Source organism: Serinus canaria, chromosome 2, assembly GCF_022539315.1.
Source record: "Serinus canaria isolate serCan28SL12 chromosome 2, serCan2020, whole genome shotgun sequence".
NCBI lineage: Eukaryota > Metazoa > Chordata > Aves > Passeriformes > Fringillidae > Serinus > Serinus canaria.
The window spans coordinates 11,474,034-11,490,700 of NC_066315.1; positions in this window are offsets into that span (position 1 = coordinate 11,474,034).

Below are 16,667 nucleotides of genomic sequence, written 5' to 3' on the forward strand. Positions count from 1 at the left end.
CCTGCGAAGGATTCAGCCGTGGATGATGGCTCTAGCTTGCAGCAGGTAGGAACGTGTGACTCTCTCTGAGGGGCAACACATAGAAAGAACATGCCCCTTTTGGGGGTCTAAAGCAATTATTGGAGATATTTTTAGCTGTGCCTCCAGGCACCTGCCAACTCATGTCTGACTTACCTGCTGTGTTACTAAACACATAAATTTTTTATGAGTTATTTTTTATACATATTAAGGTAGTAATAATGATCATACACAGACATTAATTTTTATATTTGAAACTCCTTATAATTCCTTTTATTTGCTTATCCTTTACCCTTTAAACTTCAAAGATTGTATGATGATACTAGTGAAAGATATACCAGCTTTGAATCCAAAACAAAGATGCACCAGAAACTTCAGAAGGATCTGGATTCTGGTCAAGAGATAAAATTCTGAAAAAAATACCAGTACAAACATTGAGTTGCAGTGTACAAATTCTATTACCTATAGTAAAATATATTCTGCGCCAAAGCCTAAGATTTGCTTTGGGAATGCTGGAAAGAGATAGCAGAAATCTAAGAGTTTATGACTACCATGACATGGAGGATAAAGTCAGGGGATCAGCTATTGAAAGTAGACATGGCAGTAAACCCAAGGGAAGCATGGGATAGAGATACTATCTCTAACATAGGTTGAGATTTTGATTTTTGAGCTACTTTATTTTAGGAGATTATATATTTGATGAGGACCAAAATTGGTTGTACCTGCTATTTACTAAAGAGATGATGAAGGGCCTTAGTGACATGAGAATTCCTTTTTGGAGTTAAGAAGTTTCTGCAGCTGAGGGATTCAGTGCATTATTGCTTTATTCAATGAAAGAAAATAAATGACAGGGAAAGTAAAGCTAGACTTCTGTTTTTCTGATAGTCCACTAAAGTGTAGTCAGCACTCTGCATAAGGCTGCCCTTGGAAAAAGTGAGCCACAACCAGATGTGCCACCCTTTTTTCTAGAAAGGACAGCCTGATTCTAAATCGTTTACAAACTGCTAAAAATATCTGCCAGTTTGATCCTTTTTACCCTTGGTTTTTATCTTCTCCTATGACAAAGGGTAAATACCAGGGGAAGATTAGGTCACACAAATTTATATGTGAGCTATATGTAAAATGAGTGTGTGGCATCTCTGAACATAAGGTCCTTTTGCAAAATGGAAACTTGTCATTTCTTTTCTTCTTTGCAGAAACAAACGTGTGCAAGGGGATTTAAAATGAGGAATTGTTGAAAAGTACAAATCCTGTGTAGTAGAGGTTATAACATTAGGTGGATTGAATGAAGAAGCTTCTCATTTATAATCAGTTTTAATCACTTTCAATACTCTAAACCAGATTGAAAATGAACATTAGTGGTTTAGGATAAAACCACCCTTCGCTCCACCCTACATTCACATATTTTAAATGTCAGTGTTTTGCTTTCACAGCTGTGTGCTCTATAAGAAGGGAGATGTCTCTGATGAAAAGAAGGTCATTCATTAATGCCAGTGATTACAAGGGGCAGGATCAGCCTTTTTTGTTGTTGGAAAGAACAGAGACAAAGACAAAATGAAGTGTCTCTGTTTCAGAAAGTAGAAGAAATATGCCCAACCAACAAATGTTTCAGTACCTCCACACACCCATGGCTGTTTGCTTAGGACAAGTTTACATAGCCTGGAACAAAGGAAGTAAAACATTCTGAGTAGAAGAACATGAAATAAATTTTCTTCCTCTAGAAACAGCAAATGCAGTTATGTCTACTCGACAGGTTATATCAATAATTCATCTGTATCTCTGACCTTTTTCAGCCAATTTGACTAGGGCTAGTACTTCTATCTGCAAGTTTGATAGGAATTTTTGAATGAAAGATAAGGGGCAAAAATGTATGGAAATTGAAAAAAAAATTATCTTAATCTTTAAAATGTCTTTAAATGTCTTTGCATTTACTTTAAAAGAGTAAATGCAAACTATTGTGATGATAAATGGAGGTTATAGTCACCTTTACTTTAGGTGCTCATGTTTCTATAAGATCAAAAAGAACAGAGCTTGACCTGTTCTAAAGACAGGAAAAAGTTTAAACAGGGAATATGAAAGGCAGAGCTTACGCAGCTATGAAGATGACCTGGACTTTACTTTCTTCCATCTCACTGTCTTTGAATTTTTCCTTTCAAAGATTTTAAAACCAGGAAAGATTTCTTCAATGTTCTGAGTGTAGCATTCTTTTGTCTTCCATGTTGACTAATTTTGGATTTATCTCTATAAGTGTACTCTGATTGGTTAGAGGATATTTTAAATTTTGCAATTTAGATCCATTTTTGTGAATGTTACAGTTTGTGTTGCAATAAGTACAACAGTGAATGTAAGCTGCATCATTTTCCCCCATTAAGATTTTAAAAGAGTGCAGATCCAATATAGATTAAAAGAAAATTATTATTCCAACTAGTTAAAATTAAAGTATTATTCACAACACTCCAAAACACGTTATGAAATTTCAAGCTGTTTTCAAATCTGTACTTAACTAATAACTGGTATTTCACAATTTTCTTAATATCAATGGCTTTGTGAGCTAGTGACACAAATAATTGTTTTTACTGAATTGAAAGTTAAATTATTTCAAAAATTTATGGTTTAATAACATAATGTGAAAGGAAATACAATTGATTTAAATAACATTGATTTCCTCCTTTTAGAATTTAGTATTAGATGTCATAGTTACCAGCCACCAAAATTGGAACTTTTGGCTAAATTTCCTGTAGCACAACAGCTCATTTATGATGAACAACTTGCCTCTGCATTTAGAAATGAACAACTGATGAACAACTGATGAACAACTGATGAACAACTTGCCTCTGCATTGAGAGGGACAAAACTCTTATTTTTTCCACTTTGTGTGCTCAATAGAGAGGAAGAATTCAGTCCTTTTTGCTTTCACCAGGACTCGTGATGCAATAAGAACACCTGAGAACAAACCTGTCATGCAGGCATGCCCTGAACAGTGAGATCCAGATATCGAGAGGGGTTTAACACCACACTCCTTCTGTAAATCAAACCTCAGTCTTCCACAAGACATTGGGTGCATCTCTAAAGTATCACATACTGCTGCTAAAAGATATAAATATTTCTGAGGATTGAAATGCTTGCTATAAAATTATTTGAATTTTAGCTGGAAGTCATGAAAATAGTTAATAATTCTCTTTTCCACTTTCACAAACCTTTTCTTTCTATCCTTTCAAGTAATCTTCAAGAATTTTACAGTGAGTATCTCTTGAAGAAATAAGAATGACTAAATAATGTGCGTAAGTATTTTATTAAGGTAATTTTATTAAAGTAGTAAAAAAAGCAATCTAGAATCTAAAATTCAAAAGCTTTTGCATTTTTCCCATCTTTTATGTTTTTGCCATCTTTATTTATTCTGCCTTGCTGTCTAGAACACTACATAAATTTGTGGGAATTATGCACCAGTTTGTATCTAAATGTGAGAACACTTGTTTTTCTGATCAATGTCTAAATAATGAAAACATAACAGGATCAATGGCTTGTCCTTCCTAAAGAGCTCTCTTAGGAGTCTTTAGGAATATTTATTCTTCCTTATTTGGAAGTCTATTGCAAAACTCAGGAAAACCATTGGAAACTATTTATTACCCTTAACTAAGTCAAAGCAATAACAGAAAAAATTGTCAGTGGAAGCTTCTCAGATTCTCACTGAGATTTTTATTCCACTGTGTTTTGATGTTTTTCAACACATTTTTTCTGTGAACTTACAGTGTTACAGGGCTTACAGCGCTAGAGGCAGTTTTTATTGGTATGTTTTAGGAACCAAAAGGGTATATCTATCTTCAAACAAGTATATTTATGGGCTTGTCACACAGGGCTAATGGTTCTGATGAGTGATGGTCAGGCATTGCTTTCAAACTCTGCATGTACAAGTATACAGAGTCTGTAGGGTGTCCAAGACAATACACATAGCCCCCACCCTGTGCTCATACAGATTAAAAACATTAAACAAGGGAAGGCTCTTAAAGCCTTCACGGGCACAACCATCCACATGTAAATTTAAAAAGTTTGTGGCAGAATCTCAACTCATAGAACAGATTTTGATTTTGACTTTTGTTTTGCTGTCAAACACATTTAGAAAAAACTTCAGTAATGACCATAGTGTGTAGGATAGAGAGATTCCAGAAAATTTCCAATGATTTCATCCTTAGTATACAAGATTATGTAAATAGTTACTCAGAATGTTTTTTAGGTGTTGGTACACAGTCATTAAAGAACCAAAATTACTCCAATAGAGTAGGAGAAAGAAAAATTTTAGACTATTCTTTGGTGCTTGTCTGGGGTCAACAAGTGTTAGATAAAAAATTGTGTTTGATGCCTGTCTCAGGCTTGATTGTTGCCCTAATGCCTTTCAAGTGGTTTAACAAGTCCACAATGAATAGATTTCGTCTCTGAGGTATCAGGAGCAAACAGAAAATGCCATCCTGGCCTTGACAAAGGGGTTATGACTTGTTTTGCAATCTTTCAAGCACAGCAAAAACACAACAACCCCATTGTAGCAGGCTCTCCTGAGGACTTGGTTCCATTTGTTGGTATTTCCACTGGAAGCTGTGACTCTTGGCTTGCAACTAGGAGAGGTCAGGCACCTTTAAAAATATGATAGCAGATACCTTGTATTCTCCTCTACTCCAGGTTTAGCACCATGACAGGATTCCCTCACTGAGGCATTATGAATAAGTTCTGTTGGAGTAATTTTGGTAATTTAATTTGTTCAATGTTTGATGTGGCCCCAGGAAAATCATAGGTGAACACAGATTTTTCTCTCTGTATGTATAAATGCCATGATTTTGGTGAGTAAGAATGCACATTTACTGCCCTGGCAGGTCCTTATTGTGGAGTAGGACATTGAACAGTAGAGACTTGGCTCCATCATTTCAGGATCTGCTTAATAATTGGTCCATGCCAGTGCACAAGTCTTGGCATCCCCTGTACACGCAGTGGAAACAGGTTGCATGAATTCAATTTTTCTCCTTTCATGCTCATTACTGTTATACACCACATGTAAGAAGGGATTATTATGATGATAAATAGAAAAGAATGAAAAGACTAACTTGGTTGCATTGCATCCAGTACATCATTCATACAGATGTTAAAAATTAGCTGTTGCTAGTTTTTTTCCTAGGCCTTTTATTCCTGCTCTAGCAGCTTTGTGATCTGCTCAAAGTCATCTAGGAAATGTCTACTTTGGGAAAATATCTTGAAACTAGTACTTTTAGTCTGAGAAAGAGAAAGATTATATGTATATTGATGTTACACTGGGTCACTCCTCTCTCCTCTCCTCTCCTCTCCTCTCCTCTCCTCTCCTCGCCTCTCCCTCCTCGCCTCTCCTCGGCTCCTCTCCTCGCTCCTCAGTCCTGCTCGCTCTCCGCTCCTCTCCTCTCCTCTCCTCGCCTCTCCTCTCCTCTCCTCGTCCTCTCCTCTCCTCTCCTCTCCTCTCCGTCTGAGCCTCGCCGTCTCCTGCGTCCTCATAGCCTCTCCTCAGTCGCTCTCCTCTCCTCGTGCCATCGTCCTCGTCCTCTCCTCTCCTCTCGACGTCGTCCTCTCCTCTCCTCTCCTCTCCTCTCCTCTCCTCTCCTCTCCTCTGCCTCTCCTCTCCTCTCCTCTCCTCTCCTCTCCTCTCCTCTCCTCTCCTCTCCTCTCCTCTCCTCTCCTCTCCTCTCCTCTCCTCTCCTCTCCTCTCCTCTCATTGTGGTTTTTTTTCTCAGCACACAGGTCCTTGTTAGGAGCAGCTGCTAGGGCTGATTTTTGTTCTGAGCACACCACAATGGACCTGCAGGAACTTTGCTATAATAGGGCTTCACATTTATGCCAGCGTGGACAAATACTGTCAGAAACACCAGCTCAGTTATGAGAAATATTCATAGGACATGAGATCTGCCACATTCTTAACAGCATCTCAGAGCACAGGGTTATTTTAGAGACATTGTAAACATTAATCTTTTCTGTGTTTTGCTTTCACTATAGGAAGAGAGTACTCTAAGCCCTGAACAACAGGGCTGAGCAACACTATTTTCCCCCACCCTGTTCCTTTTTGACACACTTTGAATTTGGGTTTAGCATGAACTAAGAAGTGACTGTACTTTTAGTCTCTTATAGATCAACACTGTGACATACCATGAAAAAATAGATGAGGAAGCAAACAAAAAGTTTGTTTAAAAATTGTAGGAATTATGAGGTTTTTGCCTGCATCAAAAGTCAAAATGCAGGCTGGTTGGAAAGACAAATGGAAGGGGTGGCTGGCTTTTGGTAAACCTTCCTGTTTGGGCAGAGGGGTGCCATATTCCAGCTTTTGTTCACTTATTTCTCAGAAGGTCATTACAAGTTTCCAGAAGACCTATGTCTTCCCAAAAGTTTAAATCTATGCTTCACTTAAAAAGTAACTCATACATTATATTAGCTTATGTAATGCATTTTTTATTTTCATGCTTCCTTTTTCCATTTTTTTTCATTTGTGGGTATTTTGGTTTCTTTATTCCAGATGTTAGTGATTTCATAGGCAGTAAAATAACTTGTTTATTGTTTATTTGTTCATGATACATTAAAAAATGTCTTTAGAAAAGGGAATGGTAGCAGCATAAATCTGGGGACAGCACATCCAGTGGTATCAAAACTGAATCTGAGCCTTGAGTTTTGTTAAATGATAATCCTGGTTATTTGCCACTTTTGAAAATGTAATTTTGCTACATTTATGATTTATCATGAATAGTTAGTGCCTCATGTGGTTTGGATATCAGGAGTTGATGTAAGAAAGGCTGAAATTAAAAAAGTAATCCCTCTCAGAAGATCAGAAGAGAGAATAAAGGAAAAATGACACATAATACAAAATAGACCATATTTTTCAGTACTGAAGTGCAATGGAACCTAGATGTTTTTCACTGTTAGCAAGATCATAAATCACTGACCCAATTCTCTTTAATGAGGTATTTTCACCTTTAGAAGTCTTCTCTGAAATTTTTTGTCAGCATATCAAATATTGATCACTTTAGCCTTGTCTATGTACAAATTTTATAGCTATGTATAAAATTGATATCAGCATGCCTATTAAGCCTTTCATTGTGGAATGACTTAACTTGCACCTTTCAACAGTATTTGCAAATATGAGTGTGACAGCTTCAGTTTTAAAATGTTTTCAGTTAGATCATTTAAAGTCAGGTTGAGACCTTTACAGATATTCCCTCTGATATTAAGCATGTTTTCTGACCTCATCATTTATGCATCTCTGCCTTTTTACAAACATGAGTGTATTCTAAAATACTTTACAAGCATAAAATATATTGTTCTCATTTCATCAAAAATAGAGGAAACCACCTATTTTGGAATGTAATTCAAGCTGATACAATCTCGTTGCTTTTTACACAGGAATCTCTGGTAAAATAAATTTCCTAATATGTTGCTGTACACGTGATTTCTTTGTGCACCAGTGCATTCACATAAATTTAATTACTTTTTTATTCAGGACTTGGTACAGTGTACTATGTTTCACAAAAAATATGTTAGACTTCTTGCTGCAAGCTTAACCAAAACTAAGAACTACTACAGAAGCTAAGTATTTGCCTTTAATAAGTTAGCACTCATTGGAGGACATCTTCTTAGGAGTTTCTACTCAAGACAGAAAGCTGGGACACAAAGCTCTGCTGGATTTCAGGAGGCAATTAATAGGATATAGAAATAGCTGAAGCCTTCTGTATTTATAGACTGGATGGGAAATCAGAGGACCTGAGCTCCATTATTTACTGTGATTATTATTGTGAACAACCGGTGCTTTGTTTTTTCACAGCATCAGAGTAGTAATGCTTATCTAACATAATAAAATCTTTTTGCATTGAGGATGAGAAGTGTTGTGTAAATGTTAAGTACAAATAAATATTTACTCCTTGTCGGCAGTGATTCAGTTTGTTAATCTCTGAAACACTGTTTCCTATTATGCAGAGGAAAGATAAAAATATATTATGGATCAGGCAGACAAGTTTTATTGGAGAGGGAAACATGGCCACCTCTGCTTATTTAAATCATGCTCATGTGGGTCTTTCTCTTTTCAAACATGCAGGTGCCTCAGCTAATTTCAAATTTAAACCACCTGGCCCTGGTTTTCTTTCTCCTCAAGTCCTGAAAACTGCAGAAAAGATGATTTGAACTTTGAACTGTGCTTTGTAGGAGCAGTAACTCTCTCTGCAAGTAACCCATCACACTTTGTGATCGCTTTTGTGTTTTCTTACAAAGAGTCTTGATATGAAATCTCACATGGTTGAAACCTTAAGTTAATGGCCTGTGAAAGGGAAAAAAATAGTACAGGAGGCATTATGGGATGTTTGCTTTCCTTTTCTCATAAAATACGCTAGGTTCAACAAAATTCTGAGGAAGTTCACTGTAGTCTAGGTCAAGTACGTTTTTTTCCTTTCACTGTAGATGTTCAGACTGATGGTCCTTCTTGGATTTCCCTGTGATAGGCAATGACAGAAATTGTTTTCACCTGTCCTTTCTGTACTTAGACCAGAGGTTGCCGTCCCCTCAGAGAAGCATCACAAATGGCAGTTTGTCCATTCCTTAGCCATCATAAGTTCCAATCTGTCACATTAAATTAAAATGCCATTGATTTCAGTTTGCATTAATGCAGCAGGATAAGTAGTGTGGAACCCAGAGTCCTAGGATGATGAAGCTCCTGAAGGTCCAAGCTACCAGAGATCCTATTTTATACAGCATGGAACTCAATTCTTAACAAAAAAAAACAAACAAACAAACAAAAAAAAAAAATTGACCAATAATACATCGGTTTTTACTGAGTAGCTTAACTGGAAAATCATGAAATCTCTCTTGCATGGATCATGTTTTCTTTGCATTCAGTCAATATTCTCCCCTCTGCACAGAAGTAAACTTTTCTGCACTATGCACCCAGCAGCATTTTCGAATGGCAGAGAGCAAAGGGCTGACATCAGGCAGAAGAATTCCACACTGTCAGAAATGCCAGAGTTCATCAAAACGACCCTGTTTCCCTGCCAACTCTCTAAAATAACCCTACCTGCTTTTTTATCATCATCTGTCCCCCTCAGATGTTTTCCAATAAGATATTGAGGTGTTTAAACTAACTGCATACCCACAAGAAATTTCATAGAGAAATAGGAAGTTCTAACTACAAAGAGGTTCTTCCTTCTGCTGGAGCATAGAAAAGTCCTTTTCCCCTTCCCTTGTGAATATTTGGTTATTTCAAGCAAAGAAATTGTGCTATTTTAAAACCACTTACTGCCTAGAAAACTGTGTTTTGAGAGTAGCTTGCCTGGATGTACAGCAATGACTTGGTTATATTCCAGAATTTCTGGAATAAACAAATATGAAATTCCACAGAAACATTTAATGATGTTTACTTACCTTACCTCTCACAATGGGAAAATCCTGCACTTGAACACGGTGTGTTAAGCTTCATGGCAGAGATACAGGAGACAGAAGAATAAATTGCAAAGTATTTTACTTGTTTATTATAATATTAGAGATGAGAGGTTTCACCTTCAGATGACCCTAAGGTTCAATCATTATAGAAAATGGATCAGTAAAACATGAAATGGGCAGCAAAGACTAGACATCTGAAATTAGGAAAGAGCAATGTTCTGTTGGAGTCTTAGCATACTTTCCCCTTAAATCCAAGCTCACATACTCAGTATTTATAAACTCTATCTAGTAATAGGTTAGCCTGCAATTGCAAAAAAATGTATTTATTCATTTAAATAGCATATTCACTTCAGCATATTTATAAGACTTGCTAGACACCAAAGTATAATCATAGCTCTATATGCATAATGAACCAATACAAATTTACAGTTCATCATTCTGCTATGATAACCATTTCTCAAATATAATATTCATTGGCTATCTTAAACACCTGTCTTGCAACACATCCATTGTTTGTACACTGGTCCCCTGAAGGTCACTTGATTATAAAACTAAGACCTTGAGTACAGAGGCATTTTACAACATGTTCAATACAACACATAATGACAGGAAAATCACATTTTGATTGTTGATGAACTTTTAAAAAAACTTACCCGAGTTATACCCCATGATAAAAATGAAAAAGACCCTGATACTTGAGGCAGAAACGTTGTCCTAAAAGCCTTCTAAATATTGTTCTAAAGGTCTGAAACCAAATCAAACTTGTTATTGATTTCTTATTCTCATAGTTCTACCACTAGGACTGCTAAACTGAGAAGGTTGTATTAGCATTTTTAAACTATGCAACTGAACAGAACTCCTGAGAAACTTTCTGTACTTAGAATAAAAACATGAGATATTTTTCTAAGACCACTTAGAAATAAAAAGTTCAACACTATATGTGTTACAGTAGTGAAGAGTAAGATGGTAGCAAATATAAAATGTCATTGCAGAGTTACAAACCATGGAACCTGCCTGCTGTCTACCTTTGGAAAAGCTGATACTCTGCTCCTCTCTTCTTATCCAAAGTCATTTTAATAACTGCAAAAGTAAATGACACTCTCATGTATTTGTGATCTGTAGTTGCCTCATTTCAAATTCTCCAGCAAAGAAATTCTGAACCATTCTCTTCCAACCGCTTTTATTCTTTGTTATGTTAATGCTCCATGAAAAGATGTCATGGAGGATCAAAGAATTTTGTGCATACGATTTATACTAAAAATAATTTTGATTTAAACTTAAAGAATAAAGTAACTTTCCATTTTCAATAATGCAGAAAATTAAGAGTGAGATCAGCTGTGACTGCATGTGGAAGTTTGGGTGAATCCAATAAAGGACAAAACCAAAGGGGACCAGTGAGATGCCTCTGTTTCAAATGTGGTAGAATCTCACATTTAAAAACAGGCAAAATCATTTTTCTTTATTTTTAATACCTGAATCTTTTTTCCTCAAACCAATAAAGGAACTTTTATGAGAGTATAAATTCAGAGATTTACCAGTCCAGGGTGGGCAGGGTTTGTGGTACAGTAGAGTCTCTGTTTATGAGATAAGTCTGTTATCCAGGAGCAAAGCATGATTGTGAAAGCCGATAAGATAAATTTAAACAAATCATTTTTCTGACCCATAGAAGCCAGAATTTTCCTTGCCATGTTTTAAAATATTGTATGGACAAATCTAGCCCCACTCAAATAAAGAAATCACTAAAGATTATTGTGATTCTAGATTATTGCCACTGAATATCGTGGAGAGAGTTTGATCATTGAAAGCTGAGTCTCATGCCATTCTTGCATGGAACATACTAATAATTTTCTTTCAACTTTTTTTTTGTTTTTCTTTTTGAAAACTGGTTATGAATTCAAACTCTTCCAAATAGAAGGAGAAGAGGTGATGAAGAAGCAGATTTGGCGAGATGCAATCTCAATCCCAGCAGTGCTCAGAACTCTTACCTTCTGAATGTTGAGGGAGGAAGGAGGGAGATGAAGGAGGTGGACAATGACTGTTAAAAAGTATTGAAATTAATTGTGGTAATAAAATATCTTAACAGTTGAGCAAGGCAGTGGTGAGGGTCAGCTTTAGCCTGGCTGCTAAGAGGGAAAGTGGAACGTCCAAGTAGCTATGGCACTTGAATGCTGGCAACTTCAGAGCTTCTCTAAAGATTAGATGAGCTTCACTGGAAGCTCCCTTTGTCAACATTGCACTAAAACAGCCACATTTCACTGTCTGAAAGCCGTTAGAAGCAGAATTGGTCATTGTAACAGTAATGTGAAGGCTGGATCCTTCCATAAATATCCCATTAAACCCTCAGTGTTAAGTCATAAGTCAAATTTCATACCACAGAGCAGCAATAAAAAATGCCAGCTCTGAAATCTTGCCTGTGAAAACAGACATTCCATATGGTTTAAGGGGATGGGGTCAAACCAAAATTTTAATAAACCTCTGATAGTTACATTATTTTTACATCATAAGCGTGGGAGTGTCAAAATTGCCTCAAGCCAGGGGGACCACCTCACTTCAGATATACAAAGATTTTTGTTATAATGCAATGTGATGCTGGATAAGCTAATAAAAAAAAATGTACAATTTAATAAGTGATACCCTGGGGGATAACAGTCTATTATCTGCATCTCTGTAAATATCAGAAGACTGAAGTTTAAACTAAACTGTAATTCAGATCAGTGATTACACTTCATGAGAATAAAATTAATCAAAAAATTATACTGTTTTCTGTGAAAGCATCTTATATGTCCACATAAACTTCTGCCTTTCCTGCAAATATGTAATCAGAAATTCACAGATCTTATGAGGAACATTAAAAAAAATTACTGCAGTGTTCTTACCTACTCCTCATTTATGGTATTAGCAAAAAATGATGTGTGGGGCTTCCTTTAATGTTTTTTTCCTAATATTCTAATGTCATCACACATGTCTCCACTCTACAATGTAAAGATTCTAGAAAATTCAGCATTCCATGGGAGGGACTCTACATTTGAAGTGATTATTTAAGAACTTTATTATTTACTAGGGGAAGGAAAGGGATCATTAAAGAAGGATTAGAAAAAGTCAGTTTTTCTCCTAAACTGATATTCCTATAAAGTTCTGTTGTGCCTAAAAAAATGCCTGTAAGTGAAACTGAATATGATCTTTATGGAATGCATGTGTGGATTTAAAGGACCAAGAGAGACACACACCTCACTTTCTGCAGTTTGCGGGGAGGAGCAAGGGGAAGGAGAAATGAAATGAAAGTTATTACAGATATAAATAATTTAGGAAAAATTTTTAAATATTGTTTATTAAGATAGTACAAAACATCTTTTTCTTGTGAGCTGCTCAGTTTAAGAAGATCTAACATGTTTTGTTTACCTCCCATGTAAAGAGATCCCTTTAGATATACCAAGTTATGTCTATCCTACACTTGGCCAAGCCAGGTCTACAAATAACTTGTCTCCTCCACCAGTTCTATTCTGATAAATTATCTGTTAAATATGACACGAAATCAACATTTGATGAGAGCCTGTGACTTGTGAAGATTTAGTAGACATTCAGATTGATCCAGACACTGACAGAAAAAAAAAAAGAATAAACTCAATCTGGCATCCATTACTGCAGATTATGAAATTCAAATATTTTGTATGTGTTCTGTAAACTTAGTTTTTCACATAGCTTAATTACTCTGATTCATCTATTCATTTAAATATTGTTGCTACTAGATGCTAGATCATCTAGAAAACTATAAATTCTAAATGTATAGGGAACTTGATAATAATTATTTTCACAGTTTGAGTTGAATGAATTAAGGAAGACAGTAAAACACCATTTTTTTACATGTCTCTATTTTGTTAATCTGTGTCTATATAACAGCTGGCATAAATTTTGGTTAGTAAATTTTATTCTTGCCAGTCTTTCAACTTGATGCAGAAAAATAATTTGGCGTCTCCATGACTATTTTAAATAGAAAGAGGATTGATTGCAAATACTTTGGGCTTATAGTTGGTGTTGTAGCCCAATAGCTGGATTTTAATCCTATTGCAACAGATTTCTATTCAAGCAAGTGCTTTTCTTGAAATAAAAGTGAGCCCCAGGACATGGTACTCGTGCATATGCTCTGCTGTTCAGAAGGTATTAAAATGCTCCACCCTGTCCACAAAGTTATTACATGGTGGTGTCAGCAGAAGGGAATGACATTTGTTCTTCAAGTGCTGATTTCAAATCAATCCACTGGTGACTTTTGATCACTAAGTGAACTGGGGAGGAAGGAGAAGATGTTTCCTTGTGCTGACTGTAGAGGGAGAACACTGCAAGATGAGGAGTCAGCCTCTCACAGAGAAAAGGAACAACAGGTGAAAATAGGTACAACCTAAAGATTATTGTAGCTATGAAAATAGTATTCTATGGTTTTTAATTTCTCCAGAACAGGAATGGGTTAGAAAGCACGTGTTCATGAATAACCCTTTCCATTTAGAGTTCTACTGTTCATTCCTTGTGGAAATGAATTTTCTCAGGAAATTCCTCTAGCCACCCTGGAGGGCTTAAGAACCTGCCCAGGGGGCTCAGAGACTTTGGCACAGAGCCCAAGACCCCTGTGCCTTTGATTTAGCCCTTGGAAAAAACAATTACCAACCTTATATGAAGGATTACAAGCCATGACAGTTTAAGCAGAATGATAGTGAATTTATCACGGGGTGAAAAAGTAGATTTTAGGGTTTTTAGAATGGGGGTTCAGGGGGCAAGATGGAGGAATCTGGGCATGTTCAGTCTTTCTCCTTCTTCTTCTTGGCCTCCATTTTCTGCTGTGTTTTTGGCACTTTTAGATTTGTTTAGAGTAGAAACTCACTGTCTAACACAGGTGATAGGTATTGGAAAGTAATTGTAAACATTGCATATGTCGTTTTTAGTATAAAAATATAGCACTGCCCTGGGGGCAGGCAGAGTGCCTCTGACTGTCTTGCTGAGCAGACATCAACTGGACAGGAGGAGGAATTTTATAGATAAGGAACAATAGAAAACCTTGAGGCTGAGAACTGAAGAGCTCTGACTCCTTCTTTGAGTGCCAGGCTGGGAAAAGGGACTTTCTAACATTTCTCGGGGTCACTCTAACCAGTTAGGGATCCTGAGACAATTCCTATGTGTAGCAAAATGTTGATTAGTCTGTTGAACACAAATTTGCAATTCACGCACTTGGAGATAGGAAAATAACTGCCACATGACATCCATAGCTTCACATTTTTGCTAGTAACACTTGCTAACTCATGGGAACGGAACAAAAATTGCAGCTGAAACTAAGAAATAAAAATCCATAAATTACCCATCATTAAGAAAGGGAGTCAACTCTTCTGGTATTGGCTTCATTAAACCAAAGGGACTGATTGCACCTGACAGTAAACCATCCTTCAAAGAATTAATTGCCCATATGTTAAGTTGCATGGAATTAAAACAGGTCTCTGCAACACCACCACTTGCTGATAGATATTTTATCATTTAGAAAATAAATAAATGGAAACAAAATGTTGATCTTCATTTCAGCAACACTGCATGCATGTTCACAATAACCCACAAAACTTAGTGTGGCACATTTCAAAAAAAAAAAAAATCAGACATTTATAAATTAGACTACCATGCATAGTTCCACTGACTGGGATAACAATTACAGGGACAAGTAATGCTCATGCTCTGTAGCGTTAGTTGAGCAGCAGACAGAATCAAAAAGCAATTTCCTCCCATGGTTAAATTCTGTGTGCATGCCAAGGCCTCGTGCTTTCCTCTGAAGCATGCAAGCACTGCCTCAGGCAGGATGCTGGACTGGATGGCCCATTGCTTCTGTCCTGTTATGGAAATTCTATTGTTCTTAGCTGCAGTGCCAATGACATATCAAACCACACCATCTAAATTGCATTTGATATATACACTGTGTCACACTCCAACTCAGCCAGGCAACAGGGACAGCGTGATTCATGGGATGAATGTGCTTGAGTTGCTTTGGACACAGGGAAAACAATATCAGAGCTAGGTCTACAACCTAGTGCACACAGCAGGATCTGGAAATCTGTGATGTGTTTTGGCCATATGGAAGTGAAAAAGTATTCAAGTGCTATCAATAAAAACAACAGAATGTGTCTGTTTCTGAGCAGCACACATCACCAAGCTGCAGCTCCTGAGAGCGACTGTAAACACAGAAGCTGCTGCTCCAGTAGAAAAGACAGTCACAGACGTCTTTGTTACTATTCACTGATTTAAAAAATGCTCCAACTTCTCCAGAGCAAAATTTCCTTGCTGTTCCATTAAAATTTTTTGTTCTCAAGTGGCTCTGTAAAGATACCGAAGAGAAAAAGAAGCAAAGAAATAATCTCAGGAAATTCTTATTCTTTGTAATAGAAAAACACTAAACAAACAGAACAAACAATCTCCCCATTATCACCATAACTTGTGAAACACATATTTTAAAAGTTTTGGAATCTGTAGAGCTTACTTGAGTTTTTTACACTAAAACATAAGAGACTGGAAATATTTTAAAAGGTGAATTATAGAATAGAATAGGCCTGATTTACATGTGTGTAACATTGTTCATAATGATGTATAAGCATTGATAGGATTACCCTTCAACCTGTGTGTACAGAGCTTTAGGCATGGTTGCAACACTGAACCCCTTGAATATTATGATTCACTAGTCTAGCTCCCACATGGCATCAAAATTACAGAGAATTGCATCTTTAGTAAGGCTCCCCTCTCAAAGGATAAAGTGTGTTTGCCTTTGCTAATGGTCTTATGGTTAAAGAGGGATGACAACTTTTGTAAGATATGAGGTTGGTTTAAGTTTATTTCCAGTGATGTGTTTCATAAAGGCCAGATTTCATTCAGGTTGTCACCATAATCAACAGTTACATGGCAATTGGTGAGGTACTGGAACAGGTTGCCCAGAGAATTTGTGAATTCTCATCCCTGGAAGTGTTTAAGGTCATGCTGGATAGGGCTTTCAGTAACTTGGTCTAGTAGAAGTGGATAGAAGTAGATGATCTTTAAAGTCCCTTCCAACAAAAACCATGCTGTGAACCTTTTCACAAACTTTTTGTAGATGATCAGGGAGAATTTTTAAAAATCTGCTCAAAAAATAGGAGAGGCAAATTTTGTCATAAGGAAGAAATTCATTAAAATTTTCCTGGAGAGGAAATAACTTGAAAGCAGATACCAAGAAAGCC